This window comes from Sinohyriopsis cumingii, unplaced genomic scaffold (genome assembly GCF_028554795.1).
Source record: "Sinohyriopsis cumingii isolate HCF-2022 unplaced genomic scaffold, ASM2855479v2 utg000957l, whole genome shotgun sequence".
Classification (NCBI taxonomy): domain Eukaryota; kingdom Metazoa; phylum Mollusca; class Bivalvia; order Unionida; family Unionidae; genus Sinohyriopsis; species Sinohyriopsis cumingii.
Window position 1 is genome coordinate 1,533,019 of NW_028315947.1, and position 19,482 is coordinate 1,552,500.

The 19,482-nt window shown below is 35.8% G+C and overlaps 1 pseudogene across 1 annotated transcript in view; it reads left to right on the top strand.

Annotated features, from left to right (window-relative positions):
* The first annotated feature begins 451 nt into the window (after positions 1-451).
* The window catches only part of LOC149772958 (beta-1,3-galactosyl-O-glycosyl-glycoprotein beta-1,6-N-acetylglucosaminyltransferase 4-like), a 26,702-nt pseudogene continuing 7,671 nt past the window's right edge, over positions 452-19,482 (top strand). The window contains exons 1-2 of the transcript XR_016417518.1: positions 452-824; positions 10,407-11,219. The product of XR_016417518.1 is annotated as a beta-1,3-galactosyl-O-glycosyl-glycoprotein beta-1,6-N-acetylglucosaminyltransferase 4-like (transcript). The remainder of the gene's footprint in view (positions 825-10,406; positions 11,220-19,482) is intronic.

The following is a 19,482-nucleotide window of genomic DNA, read 5'->3' on the forward strand; positions in this document are numbered from 1 at the left end:
CTAAGGACAAGAAGAAGACCAATGCGGTGCCCTTTATGTTAATGGATACATTAACATAAACCCAAAGGCCCTTTTCAGGGCCACCCATATTTCTCGAAAAGAGAATGACTTTTCAATTGCCTACCCCTTTTTTAAAAATTTTTTTATTTTTTTTAAAAAAAAATCCCATATTCAATTCCCTATGACGCTAGACAGTCGCACGATTTTTTCTCCATATTCAATTCCCCTTGACGCTAGACAGTCCCACGATTTATTCCCATGTTAAATTCCCCTTGACGCTAGATTGTCCCACGATTTTCTCCATGTTAATTTTCCATTGACGCTAGAGTGTCCCAGGGGTCTCTGTAATGCTAATTCCCATTGACGCTAGGGTATCCCTATTCACTACTGACATCTGATTTTAATTCGACTGTGCTATACAATCATCAAGCACTGCCATGCACTGAATTCCAGATTTTGCGCACTGAATGGCAGGTTTGACCGAAAACAGACAACTGCGCAGGGAGTAAGTGGTTGACAATAATAGGTATGTCTTACAATTACTTTCACCAATGAAATTAGTTTCGTGACATTAGATGTCATTCGATCGACAAGAAAACAAGTGTATTCCATTTGCCTGGTGAGTGAAGGAAAATCCTAGAATATGCCGGCACGCAGTGCAAATTTCAGTATAAACGACATTCTGTGTTTACAACAATCCTCAAGACCAACCTGATGACCCTATATCTCCACGCGAATGTACTACCAGGATATAAAACCATCGATGTATTCCCGATATCATCTTAATTACAGAAATTTGAAGAGCGGCCTTTACAGACATCAAGGTAAACTCAGCTGATCTTGACAACATTTGTTATTGTCTTTGTAACGTAATTACTGAAATAAATGAATGATACGCTTCTAGTGAATGCACCCAGATAAACTTAAAAGCGACAAGGTCAACTCAGGCTGGTTTTATGATTCTCGTAATGAAATTATGGAAGAAATGAATGATACGCCTCTTGTGTAACTAAACATTCCGAAAATATTTTAAATGCAGGATATTACACTGTAAAGTATGTTTTCCTAAATGCAGGATATTACACTGTAAAGTATGTTTTCCTTAATTGCATCGAAGAAGGAAAGACCAATCATAACACAGTTTAGGAGTGGTATTCTACGTCCCAGAATGTGTGTGTGTGTGAAAGTGTGTGTGTGTTCGTGTGCTAGATTTTTAAGGTAGCTTTTAACATTTTTTTTTCCAGTCATATCGCTGTGATGTCTGGCGTGTGGAACTTTGTAGTGGGGCACCATGCCGCAGACATGTAGCATGATGTCCCACCCAGTCACATTATGCTGACACCGGGCAGACCATTCCTAACTTCTTAATACTTAGCAGCAAGCGAGGCAGCTGCTATGCCATTTTTATATATCTTTGGTATTGCTCGGCCGTGGTTGCCGCGGATGACCCTCTGACCACATAGGCCAGTACAATAGAAACAGGCACATTTGTGACCTAAAGAAGAGAGGACAGATTCTGTAAAAGCATGATACTAATAATAATAATAATAATAATAATAATGACTTTGTATAGCGCCTAATCTTTAGAAGCTCTAAATACTTTACAACATTAGACAACACCTATAACATAAAAAACATATAATGATATGATTACAAAAAACAAACACTATGAAATTAGAAAACATGGTGAAAATATTTGTAAAGGTCTCGTAGACCACCTTAGGTTGGGGTGGGGTGCTCCCAGTATTATCTTTAATTATTACAGAAGACCCACCCTGGCTCGTTTTTGTTAGAAATTGAAGTAGTGATAGAGATGCAAAGCTCCGAGCCCCCAGTCAGCGATGCCGACAGTTAAATTACTGAATACACAAAAGGTGAAATTCAAATAAAGAGCAAATTAAAATGCTATTCAAACATACAGTCCTTCCTCAAATGAAATTCAATATTCAAAACCCTATCACTGGTCTTAAACTCGACCAAGTGACGGCCTATTTCATCATCTGACTTAGTATGATAGACTTTCCTTCTGTCATGTGTTTATACTCATCTGTAGTAATTTTTGACTGGCACCCAGTTCAGCTTCAGTTCAATAACCACGTCCTTCACCCTTCCACTTCTGTTCTCTCCTTTTCCTGTCTCCCAGAGACTCGGGACCAACTGTACCAGGGTATTTCTTTTCCCTGTCTCCTACAGCTCCACCGGTCCTTAAAAGCTTCCTGTCCGAACACACACAATGACATTAGTATATTCCTCTAGCTATCTAGTTTCACACTAAACAACAATATATCATCAAATAAGCCATTATCTTCTTTGGTCACGCATTTGTGCACATCGAAATACCCATACTTTCTGGTATGGTATACACGGTATCAACTGCTTATCATGCATATATCAATAGATTTCATCACATCGGTATATATAGATTCTCAATCTTATTATATAGAACAATATCACATAATCAGACGCATTTCTGTACATTACACTTCTACAAAGTGTACACAGATATCCACGTATCCATGCGCTGATATATCCTTACACATTATACTCCTACAAAGTATACGCAAATAGTAAAATACCCCGATTAACTAATGTTGCACATTGCAACCATTATACAAAGTTATAATTCAATTCAACATTTGCAGATCTAGAATATCACATGAATAAATGCACGAGGTTACTACGAATCAACCAAATAGCGAATTACAATATTAATTCGTTACATAAACATTGCTCATATCTCAAAATATGCACGTAGATCAAACACTGCAAATGAATCAAACCCTACAAATGGTAGAGAGGCCCACGGATATCAAAGTAGGTAATCAATGGCAGATCAGTGAGAATCCAATAATTAACCTTTAATTTCGATGGGTTGCCCATGAACCAGAATAATACAAATTACAACACTATCTTGCTTTCTTTCCATTCTTTATCTCTTGAAAATTTTATTAATTTCCTTTTACAAATAAAGTAATTAGGACGAGTTTTAAATAGGTACTCAGCTGTTTTGTTTTCAGTCACTACGACTGTCCATTGCGACCGGGTCAGTCCCCCGCTAATGCACGGTATTGATGTTTCGCATTTCGTAAACAACGGACAATTTGATTTGCTCTGTGCGTGGAGGTGTGTTAGTTTTAACCAATAAAATTGGGTTTAACGTACAGCTAATGTAATGACCGTTCTCATAGTATTTGCACTACTTAGAACAAGCAAGAACAAAGAAATCGGTAAGTATTTTTCTTTTTACTCCAGTATTTCTGGATATTTTAAGGAGTACGCTGTCAGATAGATAAAACTATTCCTTCTGCATTGAATGAGCCCCAAATCATGTTTTTGCAAGCATTAATATGCCGCACTTTGAATTAAAGATTCCAAGATAATCGGGCGCACAGAGTATAATGGCCGCTATAGTTAATCACGTGTACGGGTAGATCAGTGATAACAGGTGGTTACATTATACGTGTACGGTAGATCAGTGATAATAGGTGCTTACATTACACATTTTCATTGAGCATGTAATTCAGCATTCATTTAATGGAAACAATTCGCAAAACTCTTAAAAAAATATGTTAATAATAACATTGTTGTTTCTAAACTTTAATTGGGGATGCGACTTTACCGGTGAAAATGCAATACACGTTTCACAATAAATTGACATAACCATGAATAACACTGGACAACAAATTTTTACAAAAGTCATGTTACTGAAATAAAATTAGTCAATTCTTATCAATTTTTATGTGCTGAACACGAATATGACAGTCAAATTGCAAAATTGGCTCTAGTTTTTTTGTAATCTGCAAGAAATTAATGTTTACATAACGAAATGCATTCCAATAGTAAAAGGTCAACTGTAATAGCCTACCTATAAAAAATCAAGTCATTGACTACATCTTAGATTTCTTCGCCTGTCTCTTGTACAGCTGTTCGGGAGCATCTCTGAGGAGTGTCCAGCAGTAGTCAGCCAGCATTGTAGTGGACCATTTTCCCTGGTATTTTTGTTCCATTGTTGCGATATCTTGATGAAAACGTTCGCCGTGTTCATCACTAACAATACCACAGTTGCTAGGAAAGAAATCCAAATGGGAATGAAGGAAATGAATCTTTAGAGACATATTGCAGCCAAGTTTCTTATACTTCATCAACATGTCTTCTACTAGTTCCTTATAGTTTTCTGCCCTAACATTTCCGAGGAAGTTTGTAGAAACTAGGCGAAAAGCATTCCATGCTTGTTTCGCGTCACCTTCCAGCAAGTTGTTGAACCGGTCATCTTTGAAAAGCTCTCGAATCTGAGGACCCACAAAAACTCCCTCTTTAATCTTTGCTTCGCTGAGTCGAGGGAATTTTTCATGCAGGTATCGGAATGCTGGCAAAGTCCGGTCAATGGCTTTCACGAAGTTCTTCATCAAACCTAGTTTGATGTGAAGGGGTGGTAGCAAGATTTTCTGAGCCTCAACCAGAGCTGGGTGTTGGATATTCTTCTCTCCAATGGCTACATTCTGCCTGTGAGTCCATTCCTTCCTCATGTAGTGCATTTCCCTTGCTCGGCTATCCCACTCGCATAAGAAACACATGTATTTTGTATATCCTTGCTGCAGTCCCATTAAAAGGGCAACTACCTTCAAATCACCACAGAGGTGCCAGCTGTACTTGTTATACTCAATGGAATTCAGTAGCTGCCTTAAGTTATCGTATGTCTCTTTCATGTGGACAGCATACGCTACTGGAATAGATGGAAGAATGTTTCCATTGTGCAAAAGCACAGCCTTGAGACTCAGTTTCGAAGTGTCCACAAATAGTCTCCATTCTTGTGGGTCATGAGTGATTTTTAAAGCATTCATGAGGCCCTCAATATCGGAACAGAATATCAGATTACTTTCCTTTCTGAAGAAAGGCTCCAATTGCTGGTGGCGCTTTCGATATGCAGTAATTGTGACATCTTCTTCTAGAAGATTCCATTGTTGGAGTCTTGATCCTAGCAATTCTGCCTTGTTCTTTGATAAGTCCAAATCACGAATCAGGTCATTTAGTTCTTCCTGTGTTATTCTGTGTGGGGTTGATGATGCACCACAGTGAAAATCTGGATCACTGCATGCTGATGGACCAGGAGAAGAACAGGTCGACTCACCTTTGTCTTCGTCAGATGAATCAAGAGAATATTCTGCTGGAGGTTCTGGAATAGGAAGTCCCTCACCATGTGGAACTGGTCTCAATGCAGACGGAATGTTTGGGTAGACTATTCTCGACTTCTTTCGCTTCGTTATTCCGCCGGAAAGAGGAGGAACCAAGCAGAAGTAACAGTCATTTAGGTGGTTGCTTGGCTCTCTCCACACCATTGGGACTGCAAACGGCATTGATGACCTTTTGCAATTCAACCACTGTGAAAGCTGTGTTGTACATGTAGCACAGCATATATGCGGAGCCCAAGGCTTGTCTTGGTCACCAACCTTGCATCCGAAGTAAAGATGATATGCCTTCTTCACTTGAGAATTGATACTTTTCTTCTGGTTGGCAAATGTCACTTCCCCACAAATATAGCAAAAATTGTCCGCGGTATTAACACACTTTCGAGGCATTACTGTTCTTTATTGTACGTAAATGGATAAAATAATAAGTTTTATGTAACAGTAGCTTGAACTGTCTCGCACAACGTCTAAAATATTTTAAATGCTGAACCTATCTGATTGGGCTTTATATAGTACACTGCTTACGTCAGCTTCAGCAGCCGCCTGGCATTAGTATAATAGGCCTACACATGTATAGTACACTGCTGACGTCAACTTACTTCAGCAGCCGCATGGCATTAGTATTGCATTGCATCAGAAAATGATGCAATCAACTGTGGATGATGTGAGCATGATGGTATTATGCAATGTTACATCATTATTCCGGATGTTGCTGCAGTCCTACTGGAGAAATTTACACAGTGAAACATAGAAAATGAGGTATATGAATATCTTCAAAACGAGAGCCAATACAAATTTTTCACGGTTATATTCGTGTTCGGCACACCAAAATACTACAGATTAGGGCCTTTTCAAGTCAGTAATGATTTCACTGTTGACCAGTGTAATCAATCTGAATGAAGGTTCTTCTATTTTGTGCTCGTTTATTATGATATTTACTGTCAATTTAATTAATATAATCAGTTATTCATTAGTTTATAGTTTTAAAACCCGGTATGACTTATAGACAATTCGGCCCAACTTGGACCGAAAATAAGACAATTAGGCCCAACTCGAAAGACAATTCGGACCAGCATTGCGATAGTTGTATAAAGATATTTTTATTCAAACAGCAAGTAGATACTATATATATATATATATATATATATATATATATATATATATATATATATATATATATATATATATATATATATATATATATATATATATATATGTGTGTGTGTGTGTGTGTGTGTGTGTGTGTGAGAGGGAGAGAGAACACAAACTAACATATATTGCGCTTTCTAATTAAAATACTTTCGTGCTTATATTTTGAATCGGAAACTGTTATGATTAGAATTGTATTAATTTGACAACTTAAAATGATTTTTGTGTTTTGAATATTCATTATTATCAATTTAAATGAAATTTAAAATACGAGAAATTTTGGTAAAGATGCATCTTACGTTGTGCACATTTATCTGTCCTTTTCGTAACTCATAATAGCAAAACGCAATAATGTTCTGAATTAAATTTATGTGAAATTATCGCAAAATACCTAATTGTGCAATTTTCAACCATTTTCCCGGTATCATTTTATTTGTAAATCATAACAAATACGTTCAAATACGAGAAGATCTCTTGTAACGTATGTATTTTTCTTGAGAATTAAGGTTTTGAGACCAAGTGGGGCAAGTGTCTAACAAAATCGACCTTTTTCCACAGGAGATATGATGCATCTCATTATTGTCTACGTAACTCCCAAAGCCTCACGTCCATCTCTACTATACTTCTTTTCAACAGACTTCTTTTCTCCACAGTAATATTTGTTTCTGGGACGGTTTTCCTAAAGATACCAGAAAGCTCGTAACCATTATAACTTCGGTCCACAGTAATATTTGTCTTTGGGACGGTTTTCCTAAAGATATCAGAAAGCTCGTAACCATTATAACTTCGGAAAACATTTATCTAGTTCACCAAATGTTTCAAATTTTATTCTCAATCTATTCTATTTTACAAACTAATTAAAATGAGAATGAATAATTAAGTTACCTAATGCAAGGATTTTGAACTATACGGTATAAACATATTATATAAGAGTTGTCAAAATATATGTTAAAAATAAATACTTGTTAAAACTATTGTCAGTTGTATTATAAAGTTGGACTAAATTGTCTTTCGAGTTGGGCCGAATTGTCTTATTTGCAATCTGGCTATTGTACCTTACTTATAACGTGACAATATTTAAGGCAGGGAACATTCTTAGGACTTTAAGTTTGTTCTTGCAGTCGAAATAAGTGATTTTTAAGAGCGCTCTTGAATGGGATCACTGTGTCTTTGTGTCTAAGTTCAGTTGGCAATTCATTCCATGTTGCCGGGCCCTGGTAAGATAAAAGTTTTTCAAAAATTGTGCACACACACACACACACACACACACACACACACACACATATATATATATATATATATATATATATATATATATATATATATATATATATATATATCCGGTGTATATCCACATGCTTATGTGAACAGAAGGGAGTTTATTTACGTGTGTAAGTGAACATTTAAACCACGCTTGTGTATAGGGTGGATTCCGTGTTACAGTTATACCATTGCATCCACCTCCACCCCATGCACCCGCTATCAACTGAGCAATACACTTAGTTTTACTTGTTTTTCTTGTTTAGGGTTTTATGTCATTGACATAACAAGCCCTTGTGGGAATAAATTGTCCTTTTTCAGATAGACTATATAATTTTTTTTCCAATTCCCTTTCGTGACTCTAGTCGAAAAATAGCCGTGAAAATGTTCATTGAAAACAAAAAGATACAGAAGGCTGGGTTACAAAAAATTTCCATGGTCGCATCCAATTAGTAAAGAGATTACTCACAAAAATGTCATGGGGTTATTTGGGCAAATGAGAATCTCATAAAGTAACATGTAACACGTTGTGAGATCAAAAATATGAAACTATACATACCATAAGAAAAGTGTACCGAATATGTGTTATATGTATGTAGTCCTTTAAGAATTCACAAAAAGGACTAATCCACACAGAATTATGCACAATTCACTTACAATGATATCAGTTACCTACTGGAAGAATGTTTTATTTTATTTTAGTTTGTTTGATTTTGTTTTATTTTTACTTTGTATCTTTTTTCTTTAAACAAAGCAAATGTTATTTCTCAGCTGCACAATTGTCACAAGCTTAACTTCCTGGATTTCTAGCCATATCACCCTGTCTCAACCTTATTTGCACTGAAGTTTCATCATGCGCATGAATAGCTCTATACTGCATTGCAACATATTACAAAAGTGGAGGCAAGTTAAAAACCACAACAACATGCCACCGCTAATTCTATCTTTCATCTGTTGCCGTCCACGTGTGGTCAAGAATAAGCTGGCTTTCTGTATAATCAGCATTTTGTGATTACAGAGATTAAGTCACTAATCTGATTGCGTGGCTTAGTAATCAAGGCGAATTCAACAGGCACGTGTACAGTACAATATGTTTACATCTCATACATCATGAGCTCAATTACTACAGTTGAAGAAACCTTAGACAATAGCCCATTTCATACCGAATTTAACCGAGTTGCTCCGTAATTATCCGAACAACCTCCCGAGTTACTTTATACTCCAGCCAATCAAACGCTGGTGGGCACATGTACATAACAAAATGGCATCCATTGTTGTTTATAAATATTTCAGAAATAAAATTAATTAAATGATTGAAATTTATATGTAAATTATCCACAGACTTTCAAAACAAATCTGGTAAACTCATATGAAACGCATTTTATTATAGTGACGTTTCGGATGCACAGAAATAGTTTGAACAACTTGCTCTTTGCCTGTCAGAATTAAATTTGTTTACTTCGACACCGTTTCCTTAATTACATGTCCAGATGTAAACAGCTCAAAGCTACTCTCTCGTATGGGTTTGAAATCCACCCTGGTTTCCAGAAAATAAGACAGGATGGTTCCAATATTGAATTTCGTCAATATCTGCGGTAGCATCGCTGTTGAATATGCATTTTTCAACTCGGTAAACGCTGTTGAAGTAGTTACATAACTTGATGCTGAAACGTCCGCCATATTTTGCCCACCACCTATCGAGTGCCTATTACGGTCAGCTGACCACCCGCCACGTGATCAAAATTCCGAGCAAATTACGAAGTTCAGCGAAGTCTGCATGAAATGGGCTACAGTTGATTCGTACCAAGTATGGCTTTTTCGAAACATGGATAATTTCGGGTGTTAAATAGTTAAACCGTGACTCACAAATCTAGTACAGTACTTTAGATGTAAAGGTTTTAGCTGATAGATGTCGAAAATTAGTTTTCAATTTTCTTGTTAAATTATCATTCCTATAATTTTGTTTATTTGGTCCATAGCTCTACCGCGTCATATCCGGAATCGCGTTATAGCTATGCGCGTTGTAACGGGGAGAGTTGTACCGTGGATCTATCATCTACCGGAAAAGATTAAATCTTGTATCCCCAAGACGACGAGTCATAACTTTTATCCCCAAGACGACTAGTCGAAACGATTTTAAAACTCGAAAGACCTATTTTATTTTCTAATGTGTCTTACAAGATAGCTTCTTTATGTATTGCCATTATGTTCCATATGTTCCTGCTGATAGCAGATCAGACTGTTCCCTTTAATGAAAGATAAACATAATTTACACGGCATTATATTCTATAGAAAAAACTTAGAATAAACCCGCTCATTTGATTTTTCATTAGAGACTGAGAACAAACTGATTTTATGGCGAGGTCATTTTTTGATATAGTGACACATTTTGGAACAATATATTGTCAAAGGATAATGTGAAATCAGCATGATTATGAGGATTTGCTATATCTGAATCAGAACATTTTAGCCTCATTCCCACATAGCCTCGTTCCCACATAATAATGACTCATTTTTGTCAGGAAGTTTCCTACACAATGTAAACAACTGAGTAAATGTTGAATTGATGTTTTCATGGACGTTTAAAACTTAATATGTTAGAAATTTGTAATAAGGACGATTTATAGCAGGCTTTATGTGGTTAAAAGGAAAAAGGACCCTTCATCCGATTTGAATTCGTTCAAAGATAAATTCACAGTTCCAACTATTGTTTTGTTCTGTATTCCATAATATATTTAATACATACAACGGTGATATTTCCCAGGTTCTAATTGTAATTATTAAGTCATGACTTCTTTATTATATTTTCAGGTTGTCTATTTTCAGGCGGACAGAAAAAATGTGAACAAAAATGAATCTGAACAGATTTTGTTTGTTTCTAATTTCAACGCTGATTTCTCTTTTACTTGTGTACTATGGTTTATATACCTATTTATTCTCAACAGCTTCTTTCAAACTACTGAACAGCATTCACTTATCAAGTATGTTTCCATTTGTTCGGTTACCACGAAATGTAACGTCCGTGGGTTTATTGGAAAAGATGAAGTTGGTGGATCATGTCGACTGTGGAAAATTATTCGATGGAGATTCCATTGAGATGAACAAGACGTATACACTTCTGGAAACCTTTAAGCCAAAACTTATAAGCGACACAGATTATATCAATATGGCCAAACATTGCGATTCTTTTCTAGAGAAAAGGGGATATATCATGAGTTCACTAACTTCATTTGAAGAAACCTTTCCATTGGCCTTCAGCATATTGATGTACAAAGACGTTTATCAGGTCGAGAGACTCCTTCGAGCGGTATACAGACCTCAGAATATATATTGTATACACGTGGACAGAAAAGCTGCACAGGACGTGAAAGACGCAATGATAAGCATTGCATCGTGTTTTGAAAATGTGTTCATTGCCTCAGAATTATATGATGTTCAGTGGGGTACAATTTCAGTTCTAGATGCGGAACTTTCTTGCATGAGGGATTTACTGCATAAGCACAAATCATGGAAATACTTCATCAACCTTACTGGACAGGAGTTTCCACTTAGGACAAACTACGAGTTAGTCAAGATACTTCTTGTATACGATGGAGCCAATGATATAATGGGCAATCCCGCAAGGTAATTTTTTACTTCACCTGTTTTTTTCCAATCTTCCTGTTTCACTACAGAGAACTACGTTTGATGTATTCTTAAACAGAATATCTCCATTGCTAATATAAAGTTCCCAATGTTTCATGAGACACAATAGATCCTTTTCATATTCTCCATTCATAGCATCCGCAGCTAATTCGATTGTACCTGGGGTGTATCGAGAACGTGATTGACGATTTGTTGTTATTGAGTTGGATTATAGTGGTGTGCGCTCGCAATGAGCATAAACCACTGGTTTGTGGTGCCACAGGCACCTTTTTGATTACTCCTGGGGGAAGGAATGGTGCCACTTCCTCCAGGCATTTATGTGTTCACAGAACACTTATTGATTGGGCCGTCAGGTCGAAGTACTTTTGTGTACATATCGATCTGATTGTAAGGCCTATATTTTTGTTTGTAAGAGTGGGATTGGACCCAGCACGCACTCTCTCATTCATTTGCATTGATGAGCGACCAGTGGGATTGGACCCGATCTAGTTCGCGTTTTAATTTATGATGCGTGCACTGCACGTATGGGTTTTGATGTCTGTCCGTGGTAAGGGGTGAAAGTGGTCGGGCTCGGGCGGAGTTGTCTTGCCACAGGTTAGCAGGGTTTTTCCGATCCAGGATATTTGTTCTAAATTTCCGTCTTTTGGAATTTGAATAACAAACTCTGTGCTGTTTTTAAGAGAGGTAGAGTTTATTGAGGGAGATGTTAGCTAATAGGTGACAGCAATTTGATTGGTTTGTTTTGCAGCATTGTGCTGCTGGCCCTGGATGGAATTGGTGTTTTTCCATCTTATTGAGTAATTATTTAGGGTCCTATTTTTCTAGTTATAAGTTTTGGTTGCAGCCTTGTGCTGCTGGCCCTGATAGTCATTGGGTTTTTTGACTACCTTATGCTTGTAATGTTTTTGGGGTATTGATCTATGTTATTGTTATATTTGCAGCATTGTGCCCCGGCCCTGATAGTCGTTGGGTTTTTCGACTACCTCATATGTGTAAGTTTTGGGGTCTTAATAAGGGTATCCCTGATGGTCTATTCTTGCGACCACCTTATGCGTTCTATTTTTGGGATTACATAGTTATATCTAGGTTTATCTTAGCTGTCACCTATGTATAGAGAAAAGAGTTTTTGTAGCTGTTGGTTAGGATGTTAGGAGAAGGCTAGGTAAGGAGGAGTGGAGTGGGATTTTTATTTTCACCACCTACCCCCCTGTATATTCCTTCCTGGTTTTTGTACTAGTTGTTTTTTTGTGGTTGGTGTTTTTTATTTTATTCTTGTTATTTGTAAAGTTTTATCAGCCAGTGGATTTGTTTTGCTTAGAACTGTTTGGATTTATCCTTAGTTTGTTTTAGTTAATCAGGTCCCTGCACGGTCGTGTTGGTCCGTGAACCCACAGGACCTATCCAGCCGTCCCAGTTCCTAATTAATTGTATTTAAATTTTTGTATAAAGTTCGGTTTTTTAATGAAAGTAATTCCTTAGTTTGTTTTAGTTAATCAGGTCCCTGAACGGTCGTGTTGGTCCGTGAACCCACAAGACCTATCCGGCCGTCCCAGCTCCTAATTAATTGTATTTAAATTTTTGCATAAATTTCTGTTTGTTTAAGTAAAGTAATGCCTTAGATTGTTTTAGTTAGTCAGGTCCCTGAACGGTCGTGTTAGTCCGTGAACCCACAGGACCTATCCGGCCGTCCCAGTTCCTAATTAATTGTATTTAAATTTTTGTATAAATTTCAGTATTTTGAAGGAAAGTAATTCCTTAGTTTGTTTTAGTTAATCAGGTCCCTGAACGGTCGTGTTGGTCCGTGAACCCACATGACCTATCCGGCCGTCCCAGTTCCTAATTGATTGTATTTAAATTTTTGTATAAATTTCAGTTTTTTTAAGAAAAGTAATGATATTGTTGTATGTGGTGTTTAAGTTGGGGTTTGTGCTATTGAGGAATTCTGGATATGTACTCGTCGATCCTATTTTATTCTGTTCCGTTTTGAAAATTTCCCTTTCTTTCCGTAATTTGTAATATATGTTAAAGATATGGTGCAGGTCTTCGGGCTCCCGACAGTAGTAACAATTTGGGTTGTGAGGTTTTGGTCCTATATGTTTTCCGTAGCTGTTAGCCAACTTGGTTTTTCCTGTATAGATTCTATTCATTACTTTTTGATCTTTCCCTTTAAGTAAGGGCGGTTTCCTATTTCTAATGGTTTCTTTGAGTGTGGTATGAAGTTTTTTGCGTGTCTTGCTATTGTCCCAATATTCCTGCCATTTCTGATTTATCATGACTGTGATTAGGCTGTAGATTTCACTAACACTGTAAGCCAGTGGTACGTGGTTTAGCTCGCTTAGTTTTAGTTTAGCTAAGTCATCTGCTGGATTGTTTCCTAGTATGTTTATGTGGGATGGGACCCATAGGAATTCTACTTGTTGTTTATTGCTTTTTAGTTTCTTTAGTATTAAATTGGTTTTATTTAGGAAATTTTCTCTGCTGTTGGTGCTGTTATTTAGAATGGTTGTAAGGACGCTTAGCGAGTCGCTTATTAATGAGGATGTTAAGCCATTGCCTGAAATTAGAACGGCGCAAAGAACACGGCAAACCATTAAATGTTCCCATGTATAAGTTTATAAGCTTGATGCGACAATCCATATAGTACATTGGATCCAGTTCTTCTTTACGTTCTGAGAAATGTTATTGGTCATCACGCTTGTTTTAAATCTCATGTGCTGCCTCCTCCCCCTCCCCTCGCCACGGCAAGATGATGTTTCTTACAGTGTGTTTATGTAGTTGTCTGTGAAAAGGATATGTAGTCGGTATATGCATAACATTTGTAACTTCGTTCATTACTATACATATTGAACAACAGTCAACATAGGTGGAAAGCAACCGGGCCACTATTGCTTAATAAATCACGGTCACTCTCTATTTCTCGTGTTTCCTTTCAGAAAACCGTGTTTCTTTATCCTTCCGTTATGTTACACTGGTTGATAAATATTTTTCTTTAATGAATTTATTAAAGAAATGTTAGTTTTCTGCATCTAGCGTCATTTAGTTTTTTAACCGTTTTCCCTTGTCCTCATTACTGATATGCCAAAGGGCTAATTAAACTCAAAGGGATAATTAAAGTCACATTCAATAAATAATTTACGGTGATTATCTAATCTAATACTCAACTAGGAACGGTCATTTAGATGTAATTAAATTTATCAAAAAACTACTGACTTGCTAATATCTTTTGATGATCTTTTTTTTACATTAATTCGAGTTGCTGGCATCAAAGATGGTGTCAGAAGTATAAAATCTATTTATTAGAATGCATTTATATTTATATCCGTTTTATTATTTGCATTTCTCATCCGATTGTATAAACCCTCTTTCATACTTTGACGATTATTGTCCAAAAAGTGTTAACTCGGCAAAAGGACTATAATAGTCCACCGTTGATTTTAGTACACATAGATGAGGCATACCACTTAAGTCTCGATTTCCATCATCAACTTAATGCGATAACCTGCGTTGCCTCTAATTATCGTTTATTTTGAAACAAATCTGTTTAATTATCTTTCTCACTAACGTTTATACATATAAGACAACCGCAAAGGAAAAATAATATGAATGATTTCTTTAACTTGATAAGTTTGATACGTTTGATATGACAGTACTGTAGATCTGTATTATGCGTATTATTTGTATGCATTATTCTTATGATAAAAGTTTTTAATGACATTTGTTAATACTAGTATTCTTTATGATCATAAATTTACACTTTGAAGATGATGTCATTTTTTAATATAGTGTGTACATCTAATCATTGATTCGAGGTAGAGTACTACTTTTATCCAATTATAACGTGATCTGACACGTGATCTGTCTTGAATGGCCAAGATGACCTAATTCCTGATTGGTTAGTTTAAAGCACATGACCTTATGCATGAGTTGAAATCATTCTGGAATAAATATTAGTCTTTTAATTGTATTACGTTTTAGTTATATATATATATATATATATATATATATATATATATATATATATATATATATATATATATATATATATATAAAAGAAACATTTACTTAAGAATTAGGTCGTCCTAGTATTAATATAAGCGTTTAATTGGCTTAAGTGAGAGGATTCATTTCTTTAATTCAATAATTCATTGGAACTACAAAGTACTCGGATTACTTGGTAATATATAGTTGTTTCCGAAACTGTGAATTCATTTAAACACATGTTTGGATTGTATGGTAGTGATTCATCTGTACTATTGGTACATTAGTATAATAGTGAAATTTTTTCCTAATGCCACTGAAGCTCATTTGGATTACTCGATACTTTTGGTCTCGATATAACATTTATGACTACTTAGGATTTCATACACCATCCTGTAATTTAATTTTGATTTTTCGCTTAATAATATACTATGCACATTTCAGGGAATTCAGTTATATTTTCAAGTACACAAACGTGTTGGTTTTCACACTGTTTTGTTACATAGCTTAAACCATAGAGTCGTTACACTTGAAATATGATAATTGATTATCGTCTTTCCAGTTAACTGGATCTTCTAGTAACATAGTTACATTTAACATTAGCAGCATTCAAACGTCTTCATTTAATTCAGTTATGGCAACGGCAGTTGAGATCATATAACTGATCTACGTCTGTCTTGGCATCCCTTATGACAGTCATTAATATTCGTTTAATTTCCAGTATCAACACTAATTATCAATACTAATTGGCTTCATCTGATATAACTTCACTACCTTATACAGGTAAGCCAATGTTACAATTAGAATATCTGCCAGTTCTGCTACCCTGATCAATTACATCTACGCTACCCTCCCAGACAACATCCATGTAATTAACGTACCATGTTTCTGTATAAATGATCATTATCCCATCTGTGCAAATCATAAGCAACAGAGAAAGAGAGAAAAAATCAAATGCAAAACGCAACAACTTTCTCGCTGAACTATCTGAAAATATTAGGTCAATAACATTCTCTCAAACGGACCAGGATTATGACCTTTTATAACACTTATTGCAATTGCTCACAACCCCAACTGGAATCCCCAAACTAAGAAAGAAAAGGAATCTTACTGGATACGCCGCCTTAGAACATTGAAACCAAGCGTTTTAAACCAAGAAGAATAGAAAAAGACAACCATGCACAAATAAAATTATCTTTTGCAGTCGACACATTTTCTATTAAATAATTCTCTAAATCTGCTTAATAGCCTATGCCTACTATATCAATGAAATATCCCGGATATAATTTGCATTTACGAGAATTTACATCAAAATAACAGATGTCGTTATGGCTCACCAATTTCTAGGTCAATACAAATATTTTCCAGTATCAGTAACAAGCTGAAATAAACTAGTTGAAACATAATAAAGTTTAAAGGTTGAATTCCTGTAGAAGCAGCCATGTAAAGTTTCGCAAGCATAACCGTTTTTCTATTTTATTTGTTTGTCTTGTTTATGTTTTGCATTGCCTTTGAAAAATACTCATTAAAGAGTCCAAAGCGCTCATGCTAGTTAGTTACTAGATTCGCACTGTATTCCGAATAGAATTAAGCTATTAAGGCAACGACAGGTGGCAGGTTTATGCTCAAGTTTTGTAAACACCCAACGTACCGATGATTTATTATGTTATATTATGATCTATTGGTATTTGTTGTCGTCCAATAATTGTACTGCGTGCAAAGTTACCTGCCAACCCGGACGAGGCCATGAGGAGGATGTTACGGAGTTACAATGTTTAATTAACTGACTTTTGAACGGTTTTAATCCCCAATGAAAACCCCTACATTGTTGACAACGCTTTCCAGATTTGAATTATGTAAGGAGGGTTGATTTTTACACGCCAATTGCCCTGAAATAAAATGGAAATGTGACATTTGTTTTAATACGACATGTTTTGTTCAGACTAGGCCACTCGCACTACAATGCATGAATGATGCCGCTTAGTAATTGTTGAAGAGATCTTTCTTTTTACCTTGCTGGGTAAAAACACTTTTGAGAAAATATACTGCACAATGCATATCATTTACCTACATAGAAAATGTCCTCGCTTCAGAGATTTCATTCAACGGAATGTTTAAAGGTAATGTTGGCAGTTTTAAGTTCTCCAGGCCAAAACAAAATTAAAAAAAAACAATTGTGTATGTATTCGAGATTCACTGGTCTTACTGAATGAAAGACATATCTCTTATTATGATATACTTTATAATTCTACATGGTGTGGATTTAAAAATCAGCAGATTGATAAAAAGCCAACGGAAGTAGACATTGACATGCACAAGAAAAGTTTAAAATTTGTGTTATAAAATAATGTCATAAAGTTGTTTTATATAATAAAGACACAATAAATCAATTTCACTCACAGTTGCTAAATAAATATTTTATGTATGTGTATGTGTGTGTTATTTGAATTTTTAACTTACTTGTTACAATTTTTCAGTCATATCACTACGATGTTTGCACTGTGGTAGTTGATAGTGATGTCTAGCACTGGGGCATCATGTCACAGACATGGAGTATGATGTCCCAACCAGTCACATTATCCTGACACAAGGCCTAACACTAACCTCTTAATGCTGAGCGACAAGCGAGGCAGCAGCTAGTACCATTTTTATCTAGCTGGCCGCGACCTCCCGCATCTGAGGCGGACGCTCTTACTATTTAGGCCATCGGAGTAGTCGTTTTTTTATGGTTGAAATTTCTTCTGCAGAATGTGACCTTTTGGTCTGTAGCAGTTTGTATTTGCCATTTTATCCAACTTGTGATATTGTGTAAGCTGTGTTAAGAAAGTGGTATTGCTACAATGTTATATGAGTGTATTCTGTGTTTGCATATTTTCGTGACGTGTCAAGCAAGTGCGCGTTTTTGTTTCTTAAAGCGCTCATTGTATAAGACGTACTGCAGAAGAGTACATTATCAACAAAGAGTAGTGTAAAAGAGTACAGTTGTCAGCAAATAAATGTTCTCTGATGGATTAAGATTGGATAAAAGTATCAAAACTTGTCATTTCAAAGGAAACAATATTTAATATTTTCAGTCAGAGAAGTGATAAATATACATTAGGGTTCTGTAAACGTATAATTTGATGAAGGGGACAGAAATAAACCCTACTACGATTAAGTGTCGGGGCACTAATTATGTTTACGTTATTTTATCCTGATGAATCTTAACCATAAAGAGATCGACACAGCAAATGAATAAAAGGACTCTAGGAATACAATTTGGATCAATAAAAGCACGAAAAGACACATGATTTTATAAATGAGTAACTAGGTAACCAAGGTGTGGTTAATAAGAATGAAAATAATCCACTGATCTTGATGATACTTTAAAAAGAAACTACGAAATCCAAACTTGGTTCTATATACCGCCCTTGTGATAAACAGAGAACTTTTGAGACAATGTTTTTATTACACGTGTAATGGGTGTAAGTGCATATAATCATTTTATTACACGTGTAATGGGTGTAAGTGCATATAATGATTTTTTTACACGTGTAATGGGTGTAAGTGCATATAATGATTTTATTACACGTGTAATGGGTGTAAGTGCATATAATGATTGTATTACACGTGTAATGGGTGTAAGTGCATATAATTATTTTATTACACGTGTAATGGGTGTAAGTGCATATAATGATTTTAAATATTTATGAGCCAGGGTGAACTCATTAAACGTCCTGGAAGTTTTTAAAAGATGAAAACAATAAGTACGATGATATCATGCAGACAAAAATGAACGTCTGAGACAGAAAAATACAACAAGGTGTTAAGAATTTTGTCCATCATATGCCAGCATTATACACAGTCAGTTATTATACCACCTACACAATATTTACAAGGTATGATACATGGGCTAGGACAATATTTTGTAACTATACCTGGTTGTTTTATTGTATCATCGATGTTAATTCTAAAAGGCGATGCAAATAATTCAGTTGTGATCAGTCTTGGAAGAATGATAATTAAGGACACTTCTTTGTATTACGGTAGCTCTATTACTTTAAATGTGAATGATAGCAGCATTTCTGTGGCGTATAAATACGTGTGGTTGCCAGCGTTTGTGAGAACAAATACAATATGGCAGGGTATACTAAACTGAACCCCGATAAAATCCAAAGCAAGAGCAGGTAATATAGCAAACTGGTGACGAAGCTATGCAGTTCACTTCATACTCTACGAAATTCAGAATAGCACTTTCAGATACTAACTGGTCATTGGTCAGTGG